The sequence below is a fragment of the Canis lupus genome, chromosome 34, assembly GCF_048164855.1.
Source record: "Canis lupus baileyi chromosome 34, mCanLup2.hap1, whole genome shotgun sequence".
NCBI lineage: Eukaryota > Metazoa > Chordata > Mammalia > Carnivora > Canidae > Canis > Canis lupus.
Genome location: NC_132871.1, coordinates 13128415 through 13144529, shown reverse-complemented (window position 1 = coordinate 13144529; position 16115 = coordinate 13128415). Strand labels below are relative to the sequence as shown.

The window sequence follows — 16115 nt, the reverse complement described above, 5'->3', positions numbered from 1 at the left end:
AATCTGGCTTTTTAACCTAAGGATTAAGAAATCCTTAGATTTTACAAAATCATTTCCTTTGTATCTCTCTCTCTGGGGTCTTTCTGGCTCAAAAAATGGTTTTTGCAGTGTATATCACAGCCTCTGTATTTGACTAATAGTTTGCATGAATAATAAAATCTTCCAGAAGTAAACAAGCTCATATTTTTGCCATTTGTAAACTTTATTGCTATTATAAAATCAATGTTTTGCAACCAGAACCCTTGACAGATCTCACTGACGGCAGTGGGGGCTGTTAACAAGGTGCCATGGACTTTTCTCCTTTTCAGTATGATTTCCTTTTCATATAAAACATTAGTGTGATTTTATATATGTGATACTCACTCCTCACCATAAACACCTCAGGAGGTAGGCAAGCAGTGGCGTAAATAATGATATGCAAAGCAGTGTCCGTATTCGTGAATGAATGGTCCTCCCAGCCGAGAACAGAGACCTGGCTAAAATATGGCTATTTCTGGGATGGTAGAGGCTTCACATGTGATGAAACTTAGAAACAGATAACCTCTGGTTACCCAGATCTTTGACCTTTCTTTCTTGACCTTCAGAATCATCTAGATTGGAAACTCCCAGAACCACCTCATGTGTTTCCGAATTTTGCCTTGGGCTGACTCTCTTGTGCCTCTTTTAGCTGGTCCCTAATGCAGGCATTCTCGAACATGTCTGTTTATCAGAACTACGTGGTGTTTTATTTTTTTTCTTAGGGATTTAAAAAATAGGTTATGCGTGGGGAAAATAAAACTCCAAACAGTGTAGAAGAGAACAAAATGCAAAAATAGGTCTTTCTTCCCACCTGGGCTCATTTCCTAATCATTAACAAAACCATTTCTGTTTTATATTGTTCTTCAATGTTTACCTGCACGAGGCTCAATCATACGCTTACACTTTTTTTCACGGTGTTCTTCAAAGTATTTCACAACTGGCATTGCTCTCTTTTTAAACTTCCTGCATGATGTTATGCAGGAAGAACCCATCAGAACTGCTAACCCATCAGAACTGCTGCTTGTCCACGATACTAGAACAGTTTCCTGGAAGCCCCTTCTGTACCAAGCATTAACTTTCATTTGCAGGGTTATGAGGACACGTGCAGGGTGTACTAGTTTCTTGGGGCTGCCGTTAACAATTGCCACAAACCTGATGGCTTAAAACAAACAGAAATCTGTTGTTTCACAGTTCCGAAGCCTAAAACCAAAGTGTAGACCAGGGAGGGCGTCCATCCCTCCAAAGGCTCTAGAGGAGACTCCATCCTTGCTCCCTCTGCCTTCTAGTGGCTCCAGTCATTGCTCGTCATGTGACCATGTAATTCTAGTCCCTGCTGCTCTCCTTGCCAGGGCCTTCTCCTCTATGTCTGACCACTTGTCATGGGGTTTGGGGTGCAATTAAAAAATCTTGCCAGATAATTCAGATGAGGCTGTCTTGCCACACCGCCTTAGGAATGATTGCTGTAGAGCTCTGATTCGCAATCCTGGAGAAGAAGGATCAGAATCTCCGTGGTGTGAGAGACAGGGTACTAAAACTGCAAACCTTCTTGGGAAGGGGTGTTTACCATTCGGGTTGTTTAACTGATCTTGTTAATAACACTAAGATTATTTGCCTCTTTCAATACTGTTAGGAAAAGGTTGATTTTTCCAGTTTCCAAAAGAGATTGAATTTAGAAGACATTTTTGGAAGAGCCACTGGTCTTAGTAGACCCCAGGGACTACAAAGATAGGGTTTTACCAAGAGGTGGGTGGGTAAGTCTCAAGCACCTTTTCCATTTATTTATTCAATCTCTACTATCGCTTTTCCTTCAGGAACAATTTCTTAAATACATGAATGAGGCAGAAAGTGAGAACAACATAAAGTTTGCCAGTGTAATAAGATCAGGCTTGCTGGGGGGGTTGGGGGGCGGTCTGTTAGCTCATCTTCAGGTGTGAGGCAGCCGCCCCACCCACAGCTCCTCCAGCCTCCACAGAACTCTTCCTTGAGCCTCCTTGACTCCAGGGCAGGTGTGTGAGGGCTTTCTGGTGACATGTGCCAGTTCTCTGCTGGAGCTGGACACTTGAAGGTGCTGAGAGGCTGAAGTGGGTTCCAGTGAGAAAGGGAAGCAGATTCCAGCTCCTTCTCCCAGACTCCTGTCTGCTCTCACCTGCCCCCACTTCCCAACCATTGGCTTGTTCTCACTGCTGGCTCTGCTGACCTCATGTCCACCAGCCCGCACAGGAACAGCAGACGTATACAACTGCTTGCCATGCTCCAGTGATCCGGCAAGACGAGGTCTAATCCCTAAAAATAAATAAATAAATACATACATACATAAATAAATAAATAAATAAATAAAGTAAATCCCCTCTGCCACTCACAGCACTCCACTTCTCTGATCGACCCTACTACTGCAGAATTTGGATAATGTATTATTCTGTTTTGGTTGTTGAGGAGGGAATTTATTTTGAGAACTGAATTTCCCTGCTATATTTTCAACTAGGAGTAGAAGCATGTAAGGGGAAATAGGGGTTATCGTCCTGTCTTGCAAGCGTGGCCTGTTGGAGACCCTAAATATTGAGGTGTCATCATGACTTCTCCAGCCCGGCTTCTCTTGGCTCTTCCTGTCCATCTTGACCTCCACACCCTTAACTCCTTTTCACTCTATGTCCATTTCCAGCTTTACCCATCTCCCCATCCAGTCCAATGCCCAGCTCTTGGCATCCTAGGCTGTCTGCTTCTCTCCACTCCCCCTTTCCTCACTACCGAACCTCTTGACAGGGCAGCGGGCCCACACTGTCTCCATTTTCTTGCATTTTGGAAGGTCAGCGATCTCCCAAGCCTAACACCCAGTAGATCTTTGCTTCAGAGCTTATCCTCCCTGATGTATTCACAGAATACCCATGGTTGCCCCACCTCTACTCAGAAAGCTTGTTTCCCTTCTCTTTTGTGGTGCTAAATTACCTCCTCCCATGTCTCTGTTTCTGCTCTGAATCTGCTCTGAATCATTCACAAGCCGTTCCTGTCACTCTAGACTCTCAACACAGCCAGCCTGAGGGAAGGAGCTCTGTGGTGTGCTTAGTTGTGGACTCCCAAACTACTTTGCATACATCTGAAAACAGAGGTTTTTGCCTTAACTTTGTAATTTCTCACAGTTCTTGAATCATATTTTTATTACATTAAAAACATTTTTAAACCTTTTATTGCATCATCAGTTTCCATCCTCCCACCCCTCTATCCCTTCCAACCCTAACGTGCATTTCTGCTCTCAATCCATAAGCCACTGGGGAAAAGTAGCATTGAATGTGCTGGGCAAAAATTTGCTTCACAGCTAGATTTTTCAGGAACTTCTCTATTCTTTATAGCACTGCTGGAGGAAAAACTAGCATCAATCAGTTTAAAACAGACACTAACGCCTAGTTCTTCTGCATTCGACTGCTATTCTTTATTTTCTAAACCAACAAACTGTCCCGTCAACTCCGTACTTATGCTTGACATCTTACCCAATCTTCCAGGGTCAGCCCCAAAGAAGTCCCACTGTATCATCGATCCTTTTCTAAATGCCCCTTCGTTAAAAACTCACATGTCTACTTCAGAATTCATCTAAGTGTTCATTCCTTTCTGTTTGATGACACTATTACATCATAGTTATTTTCATCCTTATTTTCTATCTTATATTTGGCAGGTTCCTTGATGTCAAGGTCACAAGGTTACAAGTTCACCATCACTCCCTTTTCTTTATGGTCCCCCAGCTTCCCTTAGCTAGCTCTATACTTTGCATGTCTTAGGTCTCTGCTAAGTGTTTCACAATTTAAATCAAATGGGCAGCTTTTGAAAGACACACTTGTGATTGAGTCATCCCGTGAGTTGAGGGAGCAACAGACAAAGCCACCTCCTGGAGATGGGGTGAAAAAGACCATTTCTGGGTGAAATCTGTGGCATCTCTTTTCCTGCTTGAGCTCAAAGCCCAAGTACAAAGCTTCCGAGGATCTATAAGGATGAGCAACCTTGAGGAAAGCTTTAATTTCACTGTGGGAGTCTAATTTGAGTGTCTAGATGAAATCTCAGCTATTTCTTGATGTCTCTGTATTTCTTGAGCCTAGAAGAACAAGCAGAAAATAATCTGGTGAGAAATTTTCAAAAAAGATGTTTAGAAGTTCTGTGTACAGCCCTAGTTTGAGACCCGGGATGCTACTGCTACTGATCTTCTCTTCCCCTAGCCAGTTCTTTACTGAATTTGGGACACAAATGTAATTAAAGGAAAGAAGGATAACCTATTCACAGGTTTTCAAAGACTTCTTGAAACAAAACAGAACCAAATTCCTCCATTGCTTCCATTCTGATCAAAAGATTTTCTTTCTTGTTTAAAACAGAGAGGATCATCCATCTTTCCTTAAAACATGGACATTTTTTTTAAGACTCCTAGGCTGAAGGTCAGTTTGAAGTATCAGATGGAGACAGCAAACCAGCCCAGATAAGAGTTTCCAAAGCTATCCATCACTTGAATAAAAGCCAAGCAGCAGGTATTGATCCTAATCCTGAAGACAGGTTGAAAGGAAGAGGTAAGGTCACAGCATGGCAGGGACTCGGGGATATGAAAGAGGTGAGATTGTGACAAAGAGGCAGACACACAGCCAACCAGAACCGTCATGGACCAAGTGGAGAGGCACTTAGGAGACAAGTGAGCAGTGACCTAGAAAGCCCTGGGGGTGCCTTTATGTCACACAGACCGGGGAACTCAAAATGGAAATCAGTGGGCTTGGATTTCCAGGCAGAGAGCACAGGGCTGGACTTTAACCAAGTGAGTCAGAGAAGAGGATTACAGTCTAAGGCCAGGAAAGTGATAGCACGTTGATGACTTTGGCACCACCAGATTATCAAGACCTCTCGATGAAGTGCAGGGCCTTGTTTTCCAGGTCATTCCTCTCTCCTACCTTTCTGGGTCTATATTTCCTTTGTAGATGTTTCTACTTCTTGGTCACTAAGTCATAAAGAGTTTCCGCCAACCCCACTAACCTTCTCACTTGATGTGCTTTCCTGGACCATTTTCTTGTTTTCCTGGGCTCCCCAAAACTATGTAGTAAGTGCCAATCTTAGTATACAAACTGGCTTGTGGAAAAAAACATAGCTTTCTTGATCTTTCCTTCTCTTTCTTCTCTTCTTTCTTTCTTTCTTTCTTTCTTTCTTTCTTTCTTTCTTTCTTTCTTTCTTTCTTTCTTTCTTTCTTCTTTCTTTCTTTCTTTCTTTCTTTCTTTCTTTCTTCTTTCTTTCTTTTCTTTCTTTCTTTCTTTCTTTCTTTCTTTCTTTCTTTCTTTCTTTCTTTTTCTATTTACTTTTTTGAGATAGAGTGAACAAGAGGGCATGAGCAGGGGGTAAAGGGAGAGGGAGAAGCAGGCTCCCCACTGAGCAGGAGCCTAATGCTGGGCTCTATCCAAAGACCCTGAGATCATGACCTGAGCCAAAGGCAGACAGATGCTTAACCGCTTAACCAAGTGAACCACCCAGATGCCCCTTTCTTGATTTTTCTATAACTTAGGTCTGTTTTACATCACTATTCTACCAAAGTAGCAGAAATTTAACCTTGGGTGTCTATTCTCAGTGTAGGGGTTTCTCCTACCCACCCCCACAAAACTAGAAAATCATCAGAGAGCCTGTTTGCCCTAAACCCACCATGCAGTCCCTGGCTCAGGGCTGCTATGAACTCCCCTCTCATCTATGGTCCCTTCCCAACACTTCCCTACCTTACCACCTTTGCTCCCTCAACACAGCCTGGGCAAAGCCTTTCTGGTTTCCATGTGGTTTGGGTAGGAGGTGGGGGAGGGTGACCCCTCATCTTAAACTTTTAAATATTGTGGCAAAAACCTTCATTTGTGTGTGCGTGTGTGTGCGTGTGTGTGCGTGTTCCCTTCAGTATTGAGGTTATTGAAATACAAAAAGTCAAGAAGAATCTCCTAGAATCTTCTTTTCTGTACTATCAGTGGCAATGAGGGAGGGGAAGGACTCTAACGGGGGAAGTGCCAGTGGGCAAAAAGGACACGGATGGGTGGTGCAGAGTGAGGTGTGCAGGAATGCGTTATTTGCAGGCCCAAAGTGGTATACAATGGAAACAAGTGCAAGAGCCAGCAGTATTTAGACCCACCCCATGATCATTTTTGTTTCCTGTCCTACTGTAGTTCACATCTTTTGTTATGGTTAAGGACACTTTTGCCTTCTTTTATCTTCTTTCTTTCTTTCTTTTTTCACCTTTCCTGAGATGAGCCACCCCCTGTCCTTGCTTCCAGTTCCAGTGTGTGCTTTCTCTCTCTCCTGCCACAGACACAAGGACTGTATTAATTTTTATACTGACCACGTGTTTAAATTACAGCAATAGAGGATGTCAATTTTTGACATCTCACGATATGTTCATAACAAACCTTACATCTCGTGTATCGTTCCTACCAGAGACTAAGATGTTTCATATAAGGTACGATTTGGGAGATCTGGAGCTCACACACTGTAAGTCGCACATTTTGAATAGAGTTACCCAGTTTTAGATTCGTATGCTTATAAAGCACTTTTTGTTGTGGTAAAATATACATAACATGATATGTACCATTTTAATAATTTTTAGGTGTGCAATTCAGTGTATATTCACCATGTTGTATGACTATCATGACTTTCCATCTCCAGAACTTTTCATCATTTTAAACCAAAACTCTAGACCCAGTTACTGTTTAAGAATTCCCTTCCCATTCCTGCCCACCCCCCAGGCCCTGGAAATCCTTATTCTGCTTCCTGTCTCTATGGATTTAACTATTCTGTGGCGGTGGAATCATAGAATATTTGTCTTGCTATGTCTGTCTTCTTCCGCTTGGCATGTTTTCAAGGCTTATCCATGGTATAGCATGTCTCAGAATTTCATTCCTTTTTAAAAGGCTGAATGATGTTCCCTTGTACACATGTACCACATTTTCCTTATCCATTCATCTGTCTATGGACATTTGGGCTGTTTTTACCTTTTGACTATTATGAATAATATTGCTATGGTTATGGGTGTATGAATATTTATTTGGGTCCTTGCTTCCAGTATTTTTGATTCTATACCTAGAAGTGGAATTGCTGGATCATATAGTAATTCTATGCTAATTTTTTGAGAAACTGCCATGCTGCTTTTCTTAGTGGCTGTACCATTTTACATTCTCACCAATAATGCACAAGGGTTCCAATTTCTCTACATCCTTGCCAATACTTGTTATTTCCTAGTTTTTTGATAATAGCCATTCTATGGGCATAAAATGGTGTATCATTGTGGTTTTGATTTGCGTTCCTCTAGTGATTAGTGATGTAGTGATGTTGAGCATCTTTTCCAGTGCTTATTGGATGTTTGTGTATTTTCTTTGGAAAAATGCCTGTTCAAGTTCTTTGCCCATTTTTAAATTGAGTTGTTTATATTTGTTGTTGTGAGTTGTAGGCATTTAGTATATATTTGGGGTATTAATCCCTTACCAGATCTATGGTTTACAAATATTTTCTTTCATCCATGGGTTGCCTGTTCACTTTCTTCATGGTGTCCTTTGATGCACAAATGTTTTTAATTTTGTTGAAGACCGATGTATCTTTTAAATTTTTTTTACTGTTGTTGCCTGTGTTTTTGGTATTATATCCAAGATGTCATGCATCTTTCCTCCTATGTTTTCTTCTGAGAGTTTTATAGTTTTAGTTCTTATGTTCAGGTCTTTGAACCATCTTGAGTCAATTTGTTAATGCACTCTGTAAGCTAAGGTTCCAAATTAACTCTTCTACATGTGCATATCCAGTTTCTTCAGCCCCATTTGTTGAAATGCATTTTTAGATATTTAAAATGCATATTACACACTATTCTATTTTCTTCAACAGTGTATGGAAAACAGCAAACCTTTTCTTGAAGGTTCTTTGTTACATCCAAGATTGTTAACTCTTAATCTATGCTGTATTACAGTGACTCTTAAAGTGGCTCTCCTATCCTAATGACCTCCCACTATTAGACTTTATTCATTCCTATGTTTTCATTGTTTTTATTTGTCCTCCTTTGCTATTATACTGTTTGCTGCCAAGATCTTAGCTGTCATGTCTCCCTCATAGCAATGTGCCTATCTCATTTATTTTATAGACTAACAAACCTGGTAGCCAAACTAACAAGAATTGTATGTAAACTTAAGGTCAGTATATCCTCTAAGGAAGGAATGGATTCATAATAGAGTAAATGAAATGATCTTTAGTTAAAGGGCTTTATGAGAGCTCTTGACTTTGCTGAGAGGTCATTGTCATTTATGTTGAGGTCTTCATCTGTGTCTGATGTCTACATAATTGGACATTACACACTGACGTGCTAGTGAATGTTTAAAAACCAGCTTTTGGGGGCAGTGGGGAGAAGCTTTCTTTTATAATGGTTGCTGATTTCCATGGTGTAAATACTCCCAGCGTGGCCAGTTTCAAGCTCCCAATGTGACATCACTGAATACAGAGTTGGGAAAAGATGTGTAGTCCTCCATTGTCTAGTATTTTTACTATATAGATACAAATTGTCTAGTATTTTTACTATATAGATACAACAGTCATAAAGAGTATAGATAATAGTAAAATGTAGCAAAATAATTGGGAAGTGATGCATTTTGAGTATTTATTACCTTTATTACTATTGCTTTTAATATAATTTTTTTCGGTTGTAAGTTTATATAGTCTAGTTTTTAATAAAATCCATATTTAACAACTGGTTCACAAAATTCCTGAAAATTTAACAGTTAGCTCTTCTGGGCTGGGACAGACCAGCTCCAGCACACCTCTGGCATTACTTGACTACTCTGCACTTAGGGTAATAAAGTCATAAAATTTATTATCCCCAAGAACTTGCACAGACTGAACATTTTAAGTTTTTAAAGGTTTCAATTAATTAATAAATGACTTGCATGACTAGTTACTAATGAAAATAGAATATTTGGATGGGGTTCTGCAGAATATTAGATAGCAAAAAAATTAAGGGTTCTTACTTTATGCCAGACAGTATGATAAGTTCTTTATTGTCCTTATCTTGTTGAATCCTGATAAGAACCCATGAGTAGTTGCTATTTTTGTCTCTACACTGTAGATAAGGAAACAGGTTTAGGGAGGTTTCTGTGTTCAAAAACATACTAGGTTTTGAGCCCACATCTGTATGATATCATACATTCAAGATTTCTTTACTGAAAGCACACTGTTCACTAGATGATGAATAGTAAAAGGGACTGAGAGGTGGACAATGTAGCTGGGCAGAGACTGAAGGGGCCACAGTACAGGATGAAGCTAGAGATACCTGAATGGCTAGACCATGTAAAATTTTCTAAGCCATGTTAAAAATTTAGTCTTTATTCAGGAGCACTGAAAGCCACTGGAAGATTTTATTTTTTTTTTTTTTATTTTTTTTTTTTTTTCACTGGAAGATTTTAAATGTGAATGTGAAATGTGTTCAATTATGCCTGTGAAGAAACTATTTGTATGGAGTGTGGCTCAGTGTCCATAGAAGACCAGTTAAAAGGTCATTGCGATGATCCTGGAAAGAGATGATGAACTTGGTCTAGGGTGGTGCTGGTTTCTTGTGTCTGCAGCTGGGTTTATGGTGGTGTCATTCACGGAAACAGGAAATAGTACAAGAGAAACACCCTAGTGGGGACATCAGGAGTTGAATTTTGGACATACTGACTTTGTGCTTTCTGTAAGAGTTCAAAGGAGAGAAGTTGAGTGAGAAGTTAGACACCTGTGTTGGGGAGTATAAGTTATGCTCTTTGTCTCTGTACTGCTCTAATTGCATTTTGAGTTGGAACAGATGAATTTTGAGATCCTTTGAAACCTTGGCATTTCATGATATTATGTTCCCTGACATTTGAGGTAGACATGAAAGAGAGCCTCTACATCTTTCCATTTATGTCTCTCTGTGCTAATGGAAATGGGATCTTTCTTTGGATGGACTTTAAGACTTACCTTCTGTAGCACTGTCCAGTTTTTATGCTCACCATTACAGAAAGAACTCAGATGAGCTGGCCAAAGTAAACCTGGACTGGCTCTCCAACCTGACAGAGCTTCTTGAGAAACTTACCTGGACTGCACAACATGAGGGTGTCCTAAATTCCATGTAAAGGAAGGTAAAAATACAAAGACAAATGTTTATTGAGGACCTGCTATGGGCCTGACACTGTTCTAGGATCCAGAGCACAATATAAACAAAAGAGCCTTTGGCCTTGAGAGCCTCACAGTAATTGGGGGAGATGTAAACAATTTCATTATAATTAGGGTTCAGAGAGGTGTGAAACCCAGAGTAAATGGCCAATGCTGCAGTCCAGTTGGGCCTTTGGGCAAACTGTTATGCTTATCAGAGAATTTCAGATCAAGAGGAATGCAAGAGATAGGACACAGAGGGCCAGAACAGCAGGAGGTGTGCAGGGAATTATCAATATTTTAACATAATTAGAGTATAGACTCTGAGACAGGGCATGGGTAAGACAAGGCTGGAGAAGCAGGAAGGCTCATGCAGAGCCAGGAGCTCAGACTCCATCTGGTCAAGTTATAGTAGGATTCAGGAACAATTATGGTTGTGGGGAGAAGGGATGAAGAAGAGGCAATGGTAAAAAAAAGCTGGTATTTTTCTTTTCTTTCTCTTTTCTTTTTTTAAAAAATAACATTATTCCTTTAAAATACATGCAAATAGTTTTTTAAAAGCAAATAGTTTGTTGTTGTATTTAGAGACAGAAAGAGAGAAAGAGCAAGGTAGGGATGGGTAGAGGGAGGAGAAAGAGAGAATCTTAAGCAGGCTCCATATCCAGAGTGGAGCTGAATGTGGGGCTCAATCTCACAACCCTGATATCATGACTTGAGCCAAAATCAAGAGTCAGATGCTTACTGACCCAGTCACCCAGGGCACCCCAAAAATCAAAGTTTTAAAAAATCTAATAATAAAAACTCTGATCCCTTGCCCAACCTATCCCTACTTCTAGTCTTATTTCTCAGAGCCGAACACATTCAACTCTTAACTATTTCTTCCAGAATTTACCTCCATATTTCTAAATGAAATGCTTATACTGCTATGTCTTCATTTATCCATTTTACTATGCTAAGAGCACAGCACTCTTGAACCAGACTGCCTGTTTTAGAATCCTAACTCTGAACAAACTAGCTACATGATCTTGAGTGAACTACTTAACCTCTCTGTGTCTGTTTCTTATTCTATAAAATAAGGATAACAATAGTGCTGATCTCGTATGAACTAAGCCTTAGAAAAGTGCCTGATACTGACATATAAGTATTTGTGAAATAAATTGATTTAGAAGAGACGTTCTCTTTTGACTTCCTATGATGGTGATTGAGGACCTGGCTTTATTACACCACTGTGGCCATCCACACACAGCACCCTCCCCACCTCCCCTCACTCCGCTGCAAATATACAGTTGTATCACAATTTTTGCTTAAATCAAGAGTCAATATTTCCATTATTATGACTATATGCAGAATATCATTGCTGAACCAAATGATACACTACATTTATCTTACCTTTTAATTAAACTTTTTGTTAATAATGTAGTTCATAGAGATAATAGAGGTTCCTAGTTTTCTTACGGTTTTCCTTCCAGCTCCAAAGTGGACTGGTGTTCTTTAACTTGGTACACATCAGTTATCCTGGAACATCTCCAGTCCCATGTCCCTGTTTTCTGGATTCCAAGCCAAAGGGATATGTCCCTTAGCAGCTCCCTAAGGCAGGAGTATCATGGATTAAGCATTTAAGTCTGCACATTTGAAATAGTCTCTAGGCTATCTTTGATGGACTAAATGTGTGTGTCCTCCCACCAGATTCATATATTGAAGCCCCAACCCCTAGTATACCTGTATGTGGGTAAGAAAGCAATTAAAGTTGAGTTCATTGAAGTCATAGAGGTTGGGCCCTAATCCAATAGGATTAGTGTCCCTAGAAGTGAGACAGAAGAAAACTCACCTGCCCCTGCTTCCTCTGCGCACAGAGAGTACACAGAGAGATGGCAGGCATCTGCAACCAAGGAGAGGGCTCACACCGGACACCAGTATTGCTGACATCTTGATCTTGGACTTCTGGTCTTCAGAACTATGAGAAAATACATTTTTGTTGCTTAAGCCATCAGTTTACGGTATTTTATTATATCAGCTCAAATAAACCACTACACTATTCTTTCTTGTTTGATTGGTATTTTGGCAAATAAACAGCTGTTTAGCTTTGTTAAGAGAAGAGTCCTCCAGTCTCCTGCTTCAGAGACTTGGCTGCTGGCTTTTGGGGAACAGGGACTGTGTCCCACAATTCATCTCTCTGTGTGAAGGATGGCCTCACTCCTACCTGCCACTGATCCTTGGGAGCCCATTCTGAAGCTCTATTGTTCAGCTTCTGCGAGACGAACCTGAACTGTCCTGTGAGCTTGGTGGAACCTGGGCAGGCTTGGGGTGTCTAGACCTCACTCTGCAGCACTCCCACCTGCTACTTCCTCAGCTCTGCAAAGTTGGCTCCTGTCTCTCCCACATAGGTTTCATCTTTCAAATAACCTCCTGAAGTCTCTGTTCCTCTTTGGTCTCCTCTTCTCTCCTCTCTGTCCTCATATATTAATACTTTATTGTCATTCTGGGGACTTTTGGGGAGGAAGAGGAGACAAATGCAAGTTAAAACTGTTACAATTCGCCATGTTTCACTGGAAGCCTCTCCACCGCCCCCCCCCCGCCCTTTTTTTTCTTCTTGCTTTACAATTCGGAATTGTTTTTTTTTTTTTAAGGTTACAGCCTGTATACCAATGATTAATTATTAGAATGGGATAACTTCTCATTCATGTGAATCACAGTTACCTAAAACAAACCAAAAAAAGAAATTCAGGATTTTCCACCTTCCAACCCTCTAATTATACCACCATAAAAGTGTTTTATTAATTAACCAGACACTGTTATCATGTATATTTGTAGATGAAGTGTCAACAGTATATAGATTCTAAGGCACAAATCCACCTTTAAAATTTTCTTTAAAAAAAAAAGAAAGTAAAAACAAAAATTTCTTTTAAATTCTCCAAAGAAGAGTTCTTCGTTATGTAATGTGGCAAATTCCCATGATCACTTAGGCTATTGTGAGTTTATCTGAGACAAGTAAAGTCATTTTGATCAGTGTGATGGATCCTAATCATATACATTTCCTCTGAATGAGACATGGTGGTGTGCTTTCCATCTAATTAGGGGGTTGAGCAGCATTTTTGTTGGCATTTGAAAGAGGTACTCATCTGGGGACCCCTGAAAGTCGTAAAGGAGTTGGGAGTTGCAGTAAAAAGCACCAGGTTCCTATGGTGCAGTTCTGGATAAAAGCAAGAAATTAGCTGTCACCCACGCCAAAGGAGTAGAGCAAGGCAGAGTAAGCACGCCCATCATTCTGATTGAAGTGGAAGAGAAGAAGGTAAAAGAGCTTCTATTTCGTATCTGAGTACCGGGAAGTAAAATAGAAAGGAAAAAGCTTTCAGTGCCTCAAGAGCAGTTAACAAATCCTGAAAGGGAAGAAGTGGGTAAAACTGCAGTGCCTGAAAGTTTTATTGAGAAAAAAAGAGCAAAGTGCTTTATCTACAAGGTAAAGAAATGATGCTCTTGGTTTTTAGAAAAGATAATGTGAGTTACAGGTAAGAAAACAGTACTTAACACTTCACAAATTTTTATAGAAAGTTACGCATAGCATTCGGTACCTTAATGAAATGCAATGAATTTTTAAGCGAAGCACTTTTAAAATATAGCCAACGTAGGAAAGAAATTCGTTGTAACATTCATAAGAGAATATTACAGTCTTGGGGAGAAATATTAGCATGTTTAGTGATAATGAAGTGGATAAGCTGATACTGTCTAAAGACTTGGCCAAGTCAGTTCCAGAAAGAACTACTGACAGGTTTTAATTGACAAAATTTACCAAGAGCCAAAGATGAAGAGAAAGATGTGAAGAAAGAAAACTCCCCCCACCCCTTCAATCAACAAATAAATCCTCCAGCAGTGAATTCTCATAATGACAGTGTTTTTGGCAAGTTGCTTTCTTTCTTTCCTTTTTTTTTAAAGATTTTTCTTTTTCAAAGTAATCTCTACACCCACCGTAGGGCTTGTTGAGATCAAGAGTCTCATTCTCTACTGACTGAGCCATCCAGGCACTCCGGTAAATTGCTTTCTTTAGTAAAAGGGAAAAATTCATTTACTGATTTTTTCCATCGGCGATATCTAGTTATCAGGGGCCTCAAAAACTCATCTTAGTCTAGTGACATTGTGAATATCTCGATGAGGATGAGAAAATTCTACAAAACCAAGTGGTTTAATGATATTTTTATCATATGGTTACTGAAACAAAAAAATATAGAGAGCTTTTAAGAAGCAGACTAAAAGCCTTGATTTTCCATTCAAACATCCCTCCCTAAAGTTTGAATTAATTGATAATTCTCTGTGTCAGGAAAGCAATGCTAATTGGGACTTATAAAAGGTACAGTGATCTCCCAAGTCACTCCCAAAAGGGTTAATGAGTTACGTATAGTGTCAGAATTAGGAATATTCTATAGTTGAAAGTCCTTGTATTTCTGTTCCTGGAAAATGGTACTATGAGTTGAAATGATGTGAGTCATCTCTGACTTGACTTATAAATAGTGGTGTAACATTCCCATTCAAAGACCCTATGTCCAGGCTTTCCAAAAATGACTTCAACTATGATATTCAATAAGCCATATATATGATATGGCTAGATACCGAGAAGCTTTCTAAAATTTATGCAGGGGCTTGGGGCCCCTGGGTGTCTCAGTCGGTATAGTGTCTGCCTTTGGCTCAGGGCATGATCTCAGGGTCCTGGGATCGAGCCCCATGTTGGGCTTCCTGCTCAGTGGGGAGTGTTTCTCCCTTTCCCTCTCCTTTAGCCCCTCCCTCTGTTTGTGCATGTGTGCTCTCTCTCTCAAATAAATAAATAAATAAATAAATAAATAAATAAATAAAAACTTTAGATAATAAATAAGTAAAATATATGCAGTGGTTCAATTAACAAAATCATACAGTAGCCAGTCACCGGATATTATCACAGAGCTCAGAACACACTACCAAATGTCTACCTTCATAATTCCTGTTTGTTTTTCCAGTAGCAAAGCAGAAAACAAAAGAAGAGCTCCATCAAGGCAATTAATATGGAAAGGATTCTTTAGGGGGAGAGCCCTTTCTTCTATTCTTCTAATTGTCTTTAAAGGGATTGATGGGAGATGGGAGGACCTTTGGGGGTCCTTTTTGTAAAACACATATAGGTGTTTATTATAATCATCTTTTTCATGTCCCTCCTTCTTTCCTTTTTCTCTCCCTCTGTCTTTTTTTTTTTTTTAAAGAATTGCCCTCAATGAGTGTGTTCCAGTAATCTAATGCTGAGTGACAAATTATCCCAAAACTTAGTGACCTAAAGTACCAGCAGAGAGACAGCTGAAATGAGGTAGGTAGGGCACTGGATGGGAAGCCTGAGGTCTTGGGTTCAGATGCTGGCCATGGCTTGCAATAAATTAATGCTCATGTATAAATCTGTTCACCTCTCTGAGGAGTTGCCTCTGTAAATCAGGGACCCCTGCATTAAAGTGGCTTTAATCTATAGCTACCTCCCACCCGCAAGCCTTTTGATAATTAAGTTGTTGACCACTCTGATTCTTATTCCTCCACCTGAAGGCTGATCAGGGAATATAAGACAACTTGACTGTATATGACCTAATCCAAATGTTCACTGGATATTTTATCCTTTGATCTATTACCACATTTTCACAAAGGAAAGATGGCTTGAATGATGGCCATATACAGAACTGTAGAACCTTACAGCTGGAAGGGAATATAAAGACCTACAATGCCAAGTTTGATTCTAAACCCACAGAGTTAAAAGTCATAAGTTGTATACCTTTTCTTAAGATCAAAGACTACAACCATCCTTTAAGCACTGATTTTTTCCCCCTTTAACAGCTTTATCTAAAAATCGAATAAAATGTATGGGTATAAAAGCTGAACACTTATTCAGAGGTTGTTTTACTTATTCAAGACAGTTGTAAGACTTTACCTTTTGAATTGCTTTCAGAACTTTTCACCAAACCAGCTCTTACTTG

General features: G+C 39.8%; 1 long non-coding RNA gene across 3 annotated transcripts in view; it reads right to left on the bottom strand.

The window, feature by feature from the left end:
- Positions 1 to 211: 211 nt before the first annotated feature.
- The window catches only part of LOC140624597 (uncharacterized), a 35792-nt gene continuing 19888 nt past the window's right edge, over positions 212 to 16115 (bottom strand). The window contains exons 4-8 of one of the 3 annotated variants that reach the window (XR_012024066.1): positions 11972 to 12097; positions 11533 to 11730; positions 9970 to 10109; positions 3842 to 4096; positions 212 to 2301 (exon numbers count right to left, since the gene is read on the bottom strand). This is a non-coding gene — a long non-coding RNA (uncharacterized lncRNA). The remainder of the gene's footprint in view (positions 2302 to 3841; positions 4097 to 9969; positions 10110 to 11532; positions 11731 to 11971; positions 12098 to 16115) is intronic. The other 2 variants (XR_012024068.1, XR_012024067.1) reach the window with 2 other exon arrangements.